Source organism: Scyliorhinus torazame, chromosome 12, assembly GCF_047496885.1.
Source record: "Scyliorhinus torazame isolate Kashiwa2021f chromosome 12, sScyTor2.1, whole genome shotgun sequence".
Taxonomy (NCBI): Eukaryota; Metazoa; Chordata; class Chondrichthyes; order Carcharhiniformes; family Scyliorhinidae; genus Scyliorhinus; species Scyliorhinus torazame.
This window is the reverse complement of record NC_092718.1, coordinates 199958851-199973701: the sequence shown is the minus strand read 5'-3', so window position 1 is coordinate 199973701 and position 14851 is coordinate 199958851.

Here is a 14851-nt window from a genome sequence, read left to right as displayed (position 1 = left end):
GAGCGTCTGCAGAAGCTCCATGGAGCAAGATGGAGCGCCTGCAGAAACCGGACAATCTCAGAACGGACAGTAAATTGTGTCAAAACTGAGCGTTCTTCAAACAGCAGTTTGGCGTTTTTCTTTCAGCATCAGCACTCGAAAATGCTTCAGATTTTAGGAAAATAGCGCTCCTCTTAAATCTGGCTGGAACACAAGCTCCAGAGCTGTTTAATCCTTGGTTGGATTTGAGGCGGATGAGGACAAAACAAATTACAGTGTGATCTTGCAAAAATTTGATTGGCACTGCAAAACGCAAGTAACCGAAACATATGAACGGTAAGTGTTACGAAAAAGGCTGCAATAAAGTGGGTCGTCATTTGATGCATTCATTACGGCGTTAAAACTGAGAGCGCAGTCATGCAATTTTGCCTCAGCATCGGATTCCATGATTTGGGATCAAGTAGTGCTTGGCATACTAAATGAGCTGTCTGCGTGAAAAAGTGCTCAGTGAACCGCTGTTAACATTGCTAGAAGCGATTAACATGTGCAAGGCTAGTGAACAGGCATCGACCGAATGTGCCGGGTTTGTAGCGACTGAAAAGGGCGCGAAGACAGGAAATGTGGCCGACACCATTGAGGTTGTGGCGCAGCATAGCAAACTGCGCGCACCGGCAGAACACCATTTTGATGATGGCGTCATGACCGTCATGACGTGCACACGCTGTGGAACCGCCCACGTGTGAAAAAAATGTCCGGCGCTGCACAGACAGAGCAGGAACTGCAACAGGTTTGATCACTTTGCAGCACAGTGCCGTTTTCAACAGATTTAGGAAGTCTTACGCTGATAATCGGAAGATCAGAAGTGTCCAGAAAGATGGTAACGAGTTTGATAATTTGACCATAGACAGTGAACGTGAGCAGCTCGACGAAGAGGACACCCTCATGATAGCGACAGTCACCACGGTTGATCCCCGGAAGTGGAATCCACTATGCCTCTCCAATAAAAGAACAATCAGGAATGGACTGTGAATCTCAATCTGAATGGCATAGCCACGCCATTTCACATTGATACAGGTGCTGAAGCGAATATGATTGTGTGGAAGCCGTTGCTGAAAGCAAATAAAACACCAAGCATAAGGAAGTCTAGATGTTGACTGGTGGACTACACTGGGAGCAAGGCCGTCACGGAAGGCACATGTTGTATGCTGGAGAGATATGGAGACATGGAAATGCCTCTAGAATTTGAGGAGGTCAACGATGAGCAGATATCGGTAATAGGTGTGCAAGCTTGTACAGCATTGGATCTGGTCCGAAGAGTATATGCAACAGATACGTCGACGGATGAAGAAGAAGACTGGGAACATCTGTCGAGTGTGTGTAGTAAAAAAGACAACAGTGAGGAAACAAAGTGTGATGGACAACACAAAAAAGACTGGGAAAGTCTACGTCAATCGCTTGCATCTAGTGAAGTAGCGATCACTGCGAGCCAGTTGTGCAGAGTATAAGTGAGACTGATGGATCTCAGCTGCACAGTCTGAAGGCTCAGAAGCAAAGTGCACCAGTGCACAGGTCACGTGGGAGCACAGGTGGCAGGCACAGCATGCGGGAAGTTGAAGAATTCGTGGAACGTCATGAGTTCAAGAGGAACTCAAAGGATTCTGAGGATACTGATGATGATAGGAGAGCCATGCTGCTTCTTGGACATGGAACAAACTCCAAGCAGGTCTTGAGGACAGCACAAAAGTGTCAACAAAGGCATGGAAAGAGACCGAGGCGTCACAAATAATGGTTCCGACCAAATAGAACTTTTAATTGCTTGGACTGATAACTTGGCACTGTAACATAGAACATAGAACAGTACAGCACAGAACAGGCCCTTCGGCCCTCGATGTTGTGCCGAGCATTGTCTGAAACCAACCGTAACAAAAACACAGTGAAGACTGAGTCCACACTCAGAAATTTTGGACTGTAAAAAGTTTATAAAAGTAAAATAACATTGTTAGTCCATGCATCGAACACATGTAACTGACATAACTCTGATAATGTGTATTTTTCTTATTCTCTATCGTTATTGCATAGACAGGGTTTGGAGAGAGGGTTTGTGTAGGTGTAGTTATCAGTGTTAGTACAGGACAATGAGTATATGGTTTTAATTTTAAGAATTTTTATTGTCACAAGTAGGCTTACATTAACACTGCAATGAAGTTACAGTGAAAATCCCCTAATCGCCACATTCCAGCGCCTGTTCAGGTACACAGAGGGAGAATTCAGAATGTCCAATTCACCTAACAAGCACGTCTTTCGTGACTTGTGGGAGGAAACTGGAGCACCCGGAGGAAACCCACGCAGACACGGGGAGAATGTGCAGACTCCGCACAAACAGCGATCCAAGCCGGGAATCGAACCTGGGACCCTGGAGCTGTGAAGCAACAGTGCTACCCACTGTGCTACCACGCTACCCGTTTATACTGCATCTCAGGTAAACGATAGAACAAAGTAGCTTGATAATTTTTTCTTTAGAAAAAAGGGGGGATGTGGTATTGTCATATATGTCAGTAAACCAAGGGTTAATATATGGACACAGTGAACCACTAGAGGGAGCTAGTCTCAGAGGTATATAAGTGAGATGGCAGAGCCTTGTGGAGCAAAAGGTTGGAGCAGGAGCAGGGGCAGGGGCAGGAGCTGAGCTAGGAATACTGAAGATAGTGAGAGAGCTTGAGAGTAGTTAATGAGTTAGATGTTAGATGAATATAGTTTGTGTGTTTAATCAACTGTTGGTTCTTAGGGATAAGTGTCGAATCTAAATGTAGTGTTAAATAAATCATTCTGTTTAGTTTACAAGACTCGTTATTCTCTGATCCACACAACCACCCCCAGAACGAATTCACATGGCAGATTTAGGGGCTGGTTTAGCACAATGGGCTGAACAGCTGGCTTGTAATGCAGAGCAAGGCCAGCAGTGCGGGTTCAATTCCCGTACCGGCCACCCCGAACAGACGCCGGAATGTGGTGACTAGGGGCTTTTAACAATAACTTCATTGAAGCCTACTTGTGACAATTAGCGATTATTATTATTATTAGAAGGCTCCTGAAAGCTTTTGACTCTTATTTCAACATCTGTTGGAATTTCATAACAATGAGTGCAAAATTTAATATAAAAATGTGTAGACGAGGCAAAAGCATGGATTCATTCACCGATGATCTCTATCACGGAACTGCAATTATGGAATCTTAAAGGATGAGGCGATTCACAATAGAATCATAGACTGGGGCCGTAATTAGCGTTGGGCAGCACAGTAACCTTCACAGCGCCAGGATCCCAGGTTCGATTCCGGCTAGGTCACGGTCTATGCGGAGTCTGCACGTTCTCCCTGTGTCTGCATGGGGTTCCTCCGGGTGCTCCAGTTTCCTCCCACAAGTCCCGTAACACGTGCTGTTCGGCAATTTGGACATTCTGAATTCTTCCTCAGTGTACCCGAACAGGCGGCGGAATGTGGCGACTCGAGACTTTTCACAGTAACTTCATTGCAATGTAAGCCTATTTGTGATAATAAAGATTATTATTATTATAGATTATTATTATTCCAATGATTTTGCAATTTGTATGTTATGAGGAGGTATCTGAAGTTGGGAGAAGTAAATTTCAGACCACTTGTGAAGATTCGAAACGTTAAACATAAACATTTATTTTTAAAAAAGGAAAAAAGAAAATCACAACTTAAAGACACAAGAGGATCTTTAGACAGTACATCTACAAATATTTCCCATAACATTTTGGCTTCAGGTAATCTCAGAGCTAGACCTCTCTGTTGGTGGCAACAGTCCTCATAGAATTCCAATCGACAAAAGGAATTCCAGTAATATTACCACAGAATTCCCTGCTTTTCTCGAGACATCTTACACAGGTGTGTTCTCCTCTCTCATTTGATACTGGGAAGAAATACCTTGTCTCAACTTCCTTACAGACGCAAACATCTTTCTCTGTGGTGGTGGCAGCTAGTTTCCACCCAGGTCTGTTTCCAGGACACATTGTCTTGCCAAGATTTCATAGCCACAATCATGCTAACAGCCTTCAATTTTTAAAAAAAAATTGTTTTTCCTCTTTAGATCTTCCACTCTATTGTTTCTACAGACCTTAAGAAATTCCTTTCCCCAGAATTTATCAATCTTTCATGTTACTGAAGAGCTACTATTTTTATAGAAGTAAACTTACTACTTTGCCTCACTCATTTACAATCTGCCAATTGTATATGTTCCTTTTGAAATACAACAATTAACTTTAAATCACTTCCCTTATCTGCCTAATGTAAATTCCTATTAATGCTGCACTCTTGGCACTCAATCTTAGCTCTGTTCATTTCCAATTCAAACACTTGCCACAACTGTGTGAAAATAGGCCATTTCGGGTGGCATGGTGGCACAGTGCTGCCTAATGGCGCCGAGGACCCAAATTCAATCCTGGCCTCGGGTCACTGTCCATGTGGAGTTTGCACATTCTCCCCGTGTCTGCATGGGTCTCACCCCCACAACCCAAAGGTGCACAGGGTAGGTGAATTGGCCACGCTAAATTGCCCCTTAATTGGAAGAAAAATGAATTGGGAACTCTAAATTTAAAAAAAATAGGCCATTTTTTGCGTGGGGCGAAACCCACACAAATACGGGGAGAATGTGCAAACTCCACACGGACAGTGACCCAGAGCCGGGATCAAACCTGGGACCTCGGCGCCATGAGGCAACTGGGCTAACCCACTGCGCCACCGTGCTGCCTCTGACCGTATTTATAACACCATCTGGTCATTATTGTTTTAATAGATTGTCCTTTGGAAAAGTGTCGGCTCCAGAAATTTTCCAGAGAACAATGTCTCACACTCTAGAAGGCACGGAAGGAGTAATACACCATGTGGACAACATACTCATATATGACTTCACGAGAGAAGAACATGATTGCAGATTCAAAGCAATCCTGAGGGTCATACAGGATACAGAGTTGAAATGTTAAATCTGCTTCTCTCTCCACAGATGCTGCCAGATCTGCCGAGACTTTCTAGAACCTTCTGGTTCTATTATTAGATGAAAATGTGAGTTTGCCAAACCTAAGATCAAGTTTTTAGGTCGCATCGTACACGCCACTGGAATCACAGTTGATCCACAAACACAGAAAAGTAATCAGAGAATTTCCACAACTCAGGAAATACCAAAGATTCCTCGGGATGTTCAACTAAATTGGCAAGTTCCTACCAAATTCAGCAGAGGCCGAGGAGCCTTTGAGATAGCTGTTGAGACAGAAGTTATGGAACGTGGACTTGCAAAATGATTTCAAGAGAATGAAACAACTTCTAAACTCTTCTGAAATTTTGACACATTACGACCCACAATTACCAATGGAAGAGGCCCGTTTAAAATCAGTTCCCAGGTGAACTTAAGGCCTTTTAAAAAAACTGTTCCATGTCAGCATCCAAATGTACAGATGTTGTTCATGTTGTTTAATATTGTAAACTAAAACTTCAGTCTTGAGACTCTGACAGGTGTCAAGCCTTACCAAGGCTTAACGTAGGAGTGATGGAATATTCACCACTTGTTGGGATAAATGCAGCCATAGCAACTCTCAGGAAGCTGGACTTTTTCCTGGCCAAAGCAGCTCAGGTAATTGGTACCCCTGTCATTGGATTTGTTAACCCCCTGCTTCTGCTTAAGGCAATTAGGGGTGGGTACGAAATGCTGGCCTTGCCAATGTTGCCCGCATCTTAGGAACAAATAAAACAAACCCAAGTTAAGTGTAATTTCTCCGAAGACCTTTCTTCATGGCGTTCTGCGTAAACGTAACATGAAAATGCGTGAATTATTAAGCTATTTCAGTCAGACAAGGATATCAAGAAATCTCCTTTATTTGACATGCGAAACTCAGCAATGGAGGCTGACTGCGGAATGCAGTCTCACTCTTTAAATAGGGCCATCAAGTGGGAATGGTTTTGTTTCCATTCAGGAGGGTGAGATTTGTACCACTCATGTGTTGTTTTTCCTTTTATTATTTGCCATCTGCTGCTATTGTTTCTGGTTTAATAAACTGAAAACTATAAAGTCGTTAATGCGTTTCTTGATGGATTTGGTCATTACTTGGCATGCATCTATCTTAATTAAAGCCATTTTGGGAGGGAAACTGGAAAGCTGTGAAACGGGCTGCCATCTGGCACTGTAATATTTGATGAAGTTTCACCAAGACTCCCAAGTACAGATTTAGTCAATCGTTCAGAGCTCAGAGCAGAGCGATATGGCTTCTGTTACGTCAAAGCAGCCCATTTGTTGTGAATGATAATTGTACTTATTCATAAAAGTCTGAGTTGTTGGGCTGGATTCTCCGATTCTGCGGCTCCGACTGGAGGATGTGTCTGGTCTTACGACCAAAAAGTCAGCCTCGCCGCCCCCGCACCGATGCTCCGTCCAGTGGTGGGCTAGCAGCCGTGCCACGTAATTCCCCCGCTGATACGGACGCAGAATGGCCCGGTCCGTGGCCGCTCATCTGCACGGCGGCGGCCGCGCCGTACGACATGGTGCCGGCCTCGCGCGGACCCGGCCTGCCAAAAGCTGTCCCCCTGTAACCCCCCCCCTCGCCACCCCTGGACCACTCCCCACCAGTTCCCCCAGCCCCCACCGAAGCCCCCCCCCCACCAGTGGAACAGCTCCCCCACTCCGACTGTGGTGCCGCTGGTTTATGAAAGTTGAGAGGATACATGACCAACGGCGTCGGGAAGATGGCCCATCGGGGGCGGAGCATCGGGGGAGGGCCTCAGGTGATGTCCTGAGGCCGTCCCAATGGCGTGCGGCGTACTCCTCGAATACAAGTTTTTGAGGGGCGGAGCATCAGAAAAACGGCGCCGTCCCGATTTCGGCGTAAAAAGGGATTCTCCGGCCAATCGCCGAACCCGATTCTGGCGTCGGCAATCGGAGAATCCAGCCCGTTATTTCCCATACGAAGTAAGAATGTTTCATTTGAAGGCCATTGCCACCTTGAGGTGAATTTTCCGGGCAGGTTTATTTCCTCAGGCAGCCAGGAGCAGCCTGTGCCAAGCAATGTGCGTCCATGTGTGGCCTTAACGGAAAGTGTCGAGGGGAAAGCAAACCTCTTGGGTTAACAATGGTCACAATGTCCATTTTCCAAATCTTTTAAGGGGCCTGTGCATCACTTTGCGACACAAGGATATACGATGGATGCATCTGCTTTGCTTGGACCACTGGAATGACAATGAGTGTTACAATATGCCTTTAAGGGTTGGAAGTATGCCATTGTAGTCTCAGGGTGTTCGGAAGAGCAAGGTTTAACATGGACTGCAGACCAGTGCTGATCATGGTACGATTCAGCTAGTCACCTGCTAGTAGACCCTTTTGGAGAAGAGTCTGGAAGGAGCCAACGTGGAGACAGAGCCCATGCATGACAGTACTTCAAATATGTATGTAGTTATGGTTTACCAATAAATGTTTTAAGTTCAACCATCTAAACGTCCAGACCTCTCAGTGAGACAACAAACAATCTTTACAACGTGGGCATGTCTCCAATTATCACCAACAAAATGTGGACAATTTTGACTTTGGGTGGCAGCATTTTATGGGTTAAACCTGACCTGCCACATTTTATACCTCAGATAGTGAAAGTGAATTAGATTGAAAAAGACTGCTGATCGGATATTGCCCATTTTACACGATTGCAAAGTTAAATGTACCCACCCCCAATATCTCTATGATTTACCATGTCCATGATAAAAGACACACGAGAATAGGGCAAACGATTCAGCAACTAAAAGTGAATTGAATGAAATGGTAGTTTAATTGTGGTTGGTTATGAAGCAGACAATGTCTTCTGGTGCCCACAGTAGATGACATCATAAGAACATAATGGGGAAGGAGCTGGGGTAGACCATAGGGCCCCACAAGCTACTTTGCCATTCAGTAAAATCATGACTGGTCTTCTATCTCATATCCCTTAACTACCTCAGTGCTCAGAAATCCATCAATCCCCGTCTTGAAAATAGTTTTTGATTTGATTTATTATGGTGAGCAAATGAGTATCCACAGCCCTATAGGGCTGACAATTTCAAAGATTTACAAGTCTCTGAGTAAATGCATCTCATTTCAATCTTAAATAGCTACCCTCTAATCCTGGGAATTTGATCCCGAGATTCTCCATCCAGGGGAAAACAGTTTCTATGCATCATCAGGTCAACTAACGTAAACATGTCCTGAGTTCAGATGCTGATATCCCTTTAAACTTTCACCTGCTCTGAGACATTCCTGATGGGAACTGATGATTTACATACATTCCTAGAGACTCCTGGCTGACACCTGGAGAATCCATATTTCCCCACAGGTCTAAGAGACTATAATCTAATCCCATAATGAAACCTATGATGTGGTTGCGAGTGTTGTGAAATGGAACACTTTTCCACATTTAAAATATTTCCAGGTCAGCTTGGATACAGTGTGATTCTCCATTTGTAGTGCTCCACGTGAATTCTTTGACCTGAACCTCCACAGGAGCGAAATAGTTTACAAATAGTATTACCCCATAGGACAATCCCCATAGACTACTTTGTTTTAAGGGTTTCATGTGAAATTGAAAGTCACCACAGTCCCCGAGGGCCAAAGGCTGCTCTCCCCTTTTGAGAGAGAGCTGACTGGTGGTGATTTGACCTGAGGGTCACCACACCTCAGGCAAGGGGCAAGGTTGAGAAGATGGAGCCTTCATGAATAACCTCAGCCGGTACGGGAATTGAACCTGCGCTGTTGGTGTCATTCCACATCACGAACCAGCCATCCCGCCAACTGAGCAAACCGACCCTCATCAATTTGCAAGAAGGTGGATGTAGTGACTGTTTAAAGTAAGGGCTCTCCAAATGAAGTCGACAGGATTATGCCAGGACTGTGCCCACTGGGGATCTCTGGCACTGAATTTGGAGGGTCGGGGCAAGATCTCTTTCCTCGCATGCCACTGATCGGCCACCTGGATTACCGGGAGCTCAGCTCAAGTACCCATAGCGCAAAGAGCTTAAGTTGTGACAACTTGTGGAGGCGCAGTGAGGAGCAGTTGTCACCTTGCACCCGAACCCAAAGAAAGTTCCAAAGAATACTTCCATCAGTTCCCTTCGTAAGTATTCCCAGCATATCAGCACAATCCTCAGTGGATAGGATGCATCTCTGCCTAACATGGACCCCACATTCAATGCCAGATGGATCTGCATGCCTGTTACTTGCTACTGATTCACCACCAGATCTCTGGCAGGCTGGGACATAAGAATGCCTGAAGTGGAGGGATTCTGACCCTCGCTCTAACACCCTCAATGACCCTATTTGGGATCAGCAAAGGTTCCATATTACAGTGACCAGAGGGAATTCCAGAATACAAACATATACACTTGCTATGGACAGGAGGGGAGTTAATTTAAACTGCACAAATTTCTTCTCCCACCATTCGTCCATAACAGAATGTTTGTTTTTTGATTTGCTTCCCGCTTTATGAGCAGTGGCATATTTCCCAACCCCTCAGTTTGTGTGCAATCCAATTTTCTGTTAATAACCCACAGCAAACTCAAAGGAGTTAGGATGAACTCAGAGGGTTAGCTTATTTGTGCACTTGTATAAATACTGTGGCTACAAGAGCAGGTCAGAGGCTTGGGATTCTGTAGCAAGTAACACATCTCCTGACCCCCCCAAAGTCTGTCCACCATCTACAAGGTACAAGTCAGGAGTGTGATAGAATACTCTCCACTTGCCTGGATAGGTGCAGCTCCAACAACACTCAAATATCTTGACACCATCGAGGACAAAGCAGCCCCACTTGATTGGCTCCCCATGCACAAATATTCACTCTCTCCATCATCGACGTACAGCAGCAGCACTGCTAACCATCTACAAGATGCATTCAGGAACTCACCAAGGTTAGGCAGCACCTTCCAATCCCATGCCCACCACCACCTAGAAGGACAGGGCAGCAGACTCCTGGGAACCCCATCACCTGGAGGATCCCTTCCAAGTTACTCATCATCCTGACTTGAAAATATATCGGCATTCCTTCACTGTCTCTGGGTCAAATTCCTGGAACTCCCTCCCTAACAGCACTGTGGGTGTACCTACACCACATGGACTGCAGCGGTTCAAGAAGGCAACTAACTACCGCCTTCTGCAAGGGCAATTAGGGGTACTGGCTTAGCCAACGATGCCCACATGCCGTGAAAAGATAAAAAACAAACTCTGGCTGCTGTCTCGCCTGGGGGTTCCTGCCTCCACCTGATGTGCATCATCAGCGGTGTGCTGCTCACCAGATTATGCCCCCCAAGCCTGTCCACCAGTGGGGGGCGTTGGTATCTACTCACTCGTGCTGCCCGATGTAGGTTGTTGACCTTTTTACGGCACTGAAGGCTAGTCCTCCTGGTCACACTCCCCGCTCTACCTTGTGGCTGACTCTCTGAGACCCTCGGGAGAACAGAACATCCCTCCTGGCCTCCATCACATCTAGGAGCTGCCCCAGGTCTGCATCCCCGAATCTTGGGGCTGGCCTCCTGGTCGCCTTTATTGCTAACTGGCTGGGGTTGGCTGAGCAAGTGCAGCTTAAGTGTTGCTCGACCTTGTTAGCAGGGGCTGGCGAGCGCGGTTCCAGCGAATCAGCTGGCGAGCCTTCATTTGCGATGAGAAGCCCGTGAGGCCTCGTGAAGTGGACCAATTAATGTTGAATTGCGTTGCCGGCCTCACTGGGCTGAGCACCGGGAAGCTCGTGGCAATACCCGCTCGTTACCACACAGAACTCTTTCCGGAGAATTTACAGAGAAAGCCCAAGGACTTTAAGTTGTTGCCTAAGATCCTGGCACTCAAACAGGCTTTGTGAAGGGCCGACAATTGTCGACCAATATACGTCGCCTATTAAACATTATTCTTTTCCCCTCCCCAGCACACAAGCCTGAGGTTGTAGTCTCTCTGGATGCTATATACCGTTTGACAGGGTGGATTGGGAATATCTTAGGTTAGATGGCTTTTGTTTCGGTGCAACATCGTGTGCCGAAGGGCCTGTACTGCGCTGTATCGTTCTATGTTCTATGTTCTATGTTCTATCTGTTCGAGATTCTTGGGAGATTTGAATTCAGCCATGAATTTGCCTCCTGAACTCGTTTGTTGCACGTTGCCCCTAATACAACTGTTCGCATGAACACTCTACACTCAGATTACCTCCGCTCAGGTAGGGGCATCAGACAGGGCTGCGCTCTTTCCCCATTTTTGTTTGCCTTGGCAATAGAGCCTCTCTCTTAGCTCAGAGGGCTTCTGGCCAATGGAGGGGTATTTGTCATGATGGGGTGGAGCATCGGGTATCGCTTCCTGTGGATGACGTACTTCACCACAGGATGAACCCAACTCCCTGCATAGACAGCACAATGAAGATGCTTAATACATGTGGCTCTCAGCTTAACTTATGACCTTAGTGCCTATCCAATACCAGTTTCTGCTATTTGGGGATCCAGGTGGCCCATAATCGGGCCTCACTTCATGAATTAACCAACTGAAGCCTGATTAATAGTTTCGAAGTGGATCTAAAGTGATGGAACAACCTCCCTCTATCTCTGGCGGGTAGGATCCAAATGATTAAAATGAGTGTATTTCCCAGGTTTTTTCTTTTTCTTTCGATGTCTCCCCATTTTTTCGCCCAAATACTTTTTTATGAAGGTTAACAAATTGATTTCTGCTTTCATTTGGGCCAGTAAGAATCCCCAAACCCGCAGTATTCTGCTCCAAAGAGATAGGCGAGCGGGAGGCGTGTGTCCCAAATCTTGTATTGGGCTGCTAACATCCAAAAGGTTTTGCTGCAGATTAGTGACCCCGATTCTATTTGGGGAAGTAGAGTGGCTCGCTCGTGCACTACCTCTACTCTTCAGGCCATAATTACTGCACCATTGCCCTTCCCTCCTGCTAGAATTTCCTCAAATCCAGTGGTGGTCACCTCCTTTAGAATTTTGAAACAGTTTCGGCAGCACTTTTCCTTGTCTTCTTTAGCTCCGCCCTCCTCCTTGCTGAAGAGGTTTTATCCTTGGCTCAACCTGGTGAGGGGCCTATCTCAGAACTATATGGCTATATTCTCCCGGCAGATGGGGTGAGAGCGAGATGGAAGAGGGAACTGGATCCCGTGCTTATTGATGAAGCTTGGAGGCAGGCCCTCGACGGGGTCAACTCCATCTGTGCCCGTTTGAGTTTGATTCAGTTCAAGGCGTTGCATGGGACACACTTGACCAAGGAAAGGATTAGCGGGTTTTTCCCAAACGTGGAAGGCAAGTGTGATCGTTATTCGTTTGCCCCAGCTAACCACACTCATACGTTTTGGTCCTGCCCCAAACTTGCCAGCCTCTGGGTTTCCTTCTTCGACACTATATTGGAGATTCTTCGGGTGGTTCTAGAGCCATGTCCATTCGTAGCCATATTTGATGTCTCAGACTCACCAGCGTTTCACTCTGGGGTAGGGGCGGACATCGTCACCTTTGCCTCACTGGTAGCCTGGAGGCGAATGTTGCTTAGCTGGTGGTCTCTCACCTGCCACGCTCCTGCCTGGCCTGGTAGTTTAATGATGTTCCTGCAGTTAGTAAAAATGAAATATACCATCTGAGGGTCAATGGGGAAGTCAACCTTTTATTTCCTTTTTTAAGGATCTAGACACCGTCAGCTGTTAGGGGGTTTAGTTATAGTATTTAGGTTTCAGTGTGTGTTTTTTATTGGGGAATTATTTCAAACTTTTTGACTTTGTACCCTTACATCTTCATTGGTTGATTGTTATATTGTTATTGTACTATAAAACTTCAATAAATAAATATACTTATAAAAAAAAAACCACCCATTAAGAATTGAAAGGAATATTGTGTGGTCCTTTGCCTTAGGAAACTTTGACTGGCCAAATTGGACTAGGAAAAGCACTTGGCCTTTGTATAGTTCTCTTCGGATTTGGCCTTAGCCGCCCACAAGGGTGTCATTACTGTCTCTTCAGAGATAACGAGGCGTGAGTTTCACTGATACTGCCAGAACGCTCCTTTTTGTTTGAGGGTCGCAGGTAGATATAGATTCAGCCATTTTAAAAGATCTTTGTCCAGTTCCTAAAAATTTGGAAATGGCCATGATGATATCTAGACATATGTTCTAAAAATATACAGTGTGATGTCTTAGTCGGTTCACAGTACATATGAACGCACAAATTAGGATCAGGAGTAGGCCACTTTGCCTGTCAAGCCTGCTACACCATTCAATAAGATCTTTGTTGATCTGATCATAGCCTGAATGCCTGAATCCAACCTACCCTGATGACCCTTCACCCCTTGCTTGTCAAGAATCTTTCTACCTCTGCCTTAAAAATATTCAAAGGCTCTGCTTCCACCACCTTTTGAAGAAGGGAGTTCTGAAGACACATGTTGAAAACCAGAGTAACAGTGGAAGTGCACCAAAAGAGCTGAGGACATAGGAACGTAGGAATTAGGAGCTGAAGTAGGCAATTCAGCCGTTCAAGCCTGCTCCACCATTCAATCAGATCGTGGCTGATCTCTCCCTGGTCTCAAATCCACCACCCGTTTTTAAAATCAGAAATATATCTATCTCCTTCTTGAAACCATTTAATGACTCAGATTCCACCGGAATATGGAGCAGTGAATTCCACAAATTCACCACCCTCTGCGAGAACTAATTCTTCCTCATCTCAGTTCTAGACCTTGAGCCTCAAGGTGTCAGATGGCTCAGTGATTCAATATGTTGTGGTACTTACTCATTAAAAACAGGTATGCCCTAGGCTCTTTAACTGTGCTAAATAATCAGTTGAAACAATTCCAAGAGGAAAACTACCTCAAGAAAAAGATACAAAATACTAGTCTTCGTGCCATGGACTAAAAAAGGAAAAAGAATATCACACAGGATTCCAGTTTTATATGGCAATCCCTAACCTTTGTCATAAATGTTGAGGAGGCACTGAAATGTCCCTCTCCGCTGCATTGGGCGTAAGAGTTAACAGTCAAAATAAACAGCACATTGGTACCAATGTGTTCACTAGCGGTGAATTGGTTAAATCAGGCCACTTTCATGTGAAGCTCGTCAACTCCACAATCACAAAAGTAAGTACAGAGCATTGAAGCCTCCCTGTTCTTGCACTGATTATATAGATTGTCTCTGAAGTCTCACTGAGGCATGATTGGTTTAGTTTCAGTTTGTGCGGAGTTGAACTGAATCCAATTTGCCTCCTGTTTCGGTTACTTATGCCTCGAGCCAAAATTTTGCGGCAGCCGGCATCATGTTGAGAGATTTCCGCAGCGAGTTGTGACGGGACTCCAAATGACAAATGTCTCAAATGACTCCATGCACTGGCACAGCTCCACCATGATTGGAGTCCTCCGAGTCATAAAGTAAGTTATACTCTGATGTGACCTCCATTGATGAGATTGGAGGATTTGTCTCGTGTTGCAATCTCCTCAAGTAAATAATGACCCATTATTTGAGGGGGGCAGTCTTCAAGGATGCGATGAAAGGCAGAAAGGATTTAAGCGAGGGAAATTTAATTGGTTCGCAGGGTCATTTAGAGATGGGGCTCACATCCCATGAACGAATGAGAAAGCTACTTCTATTGCTCCATTTGTGGATGTTCTTGCCTCCTGAAAGAGGGTAGTCATTTCCAATTAGACAAATTCACGCATCAACAGTGAATGTGCGTGTACTATGTTCCCTCTGTGCACTCGTTTTACTACGTCATGCACTGAAGTATAAGACAAGCACCGAGACTGCAACTCCTCAGCATTACCGACCTGATAGTGCTCGGAAGGTGCTAATAGTCAGGTATGAAAGATCCTAAGGCAAGAGACTGAGAGGGAGGAGAAAA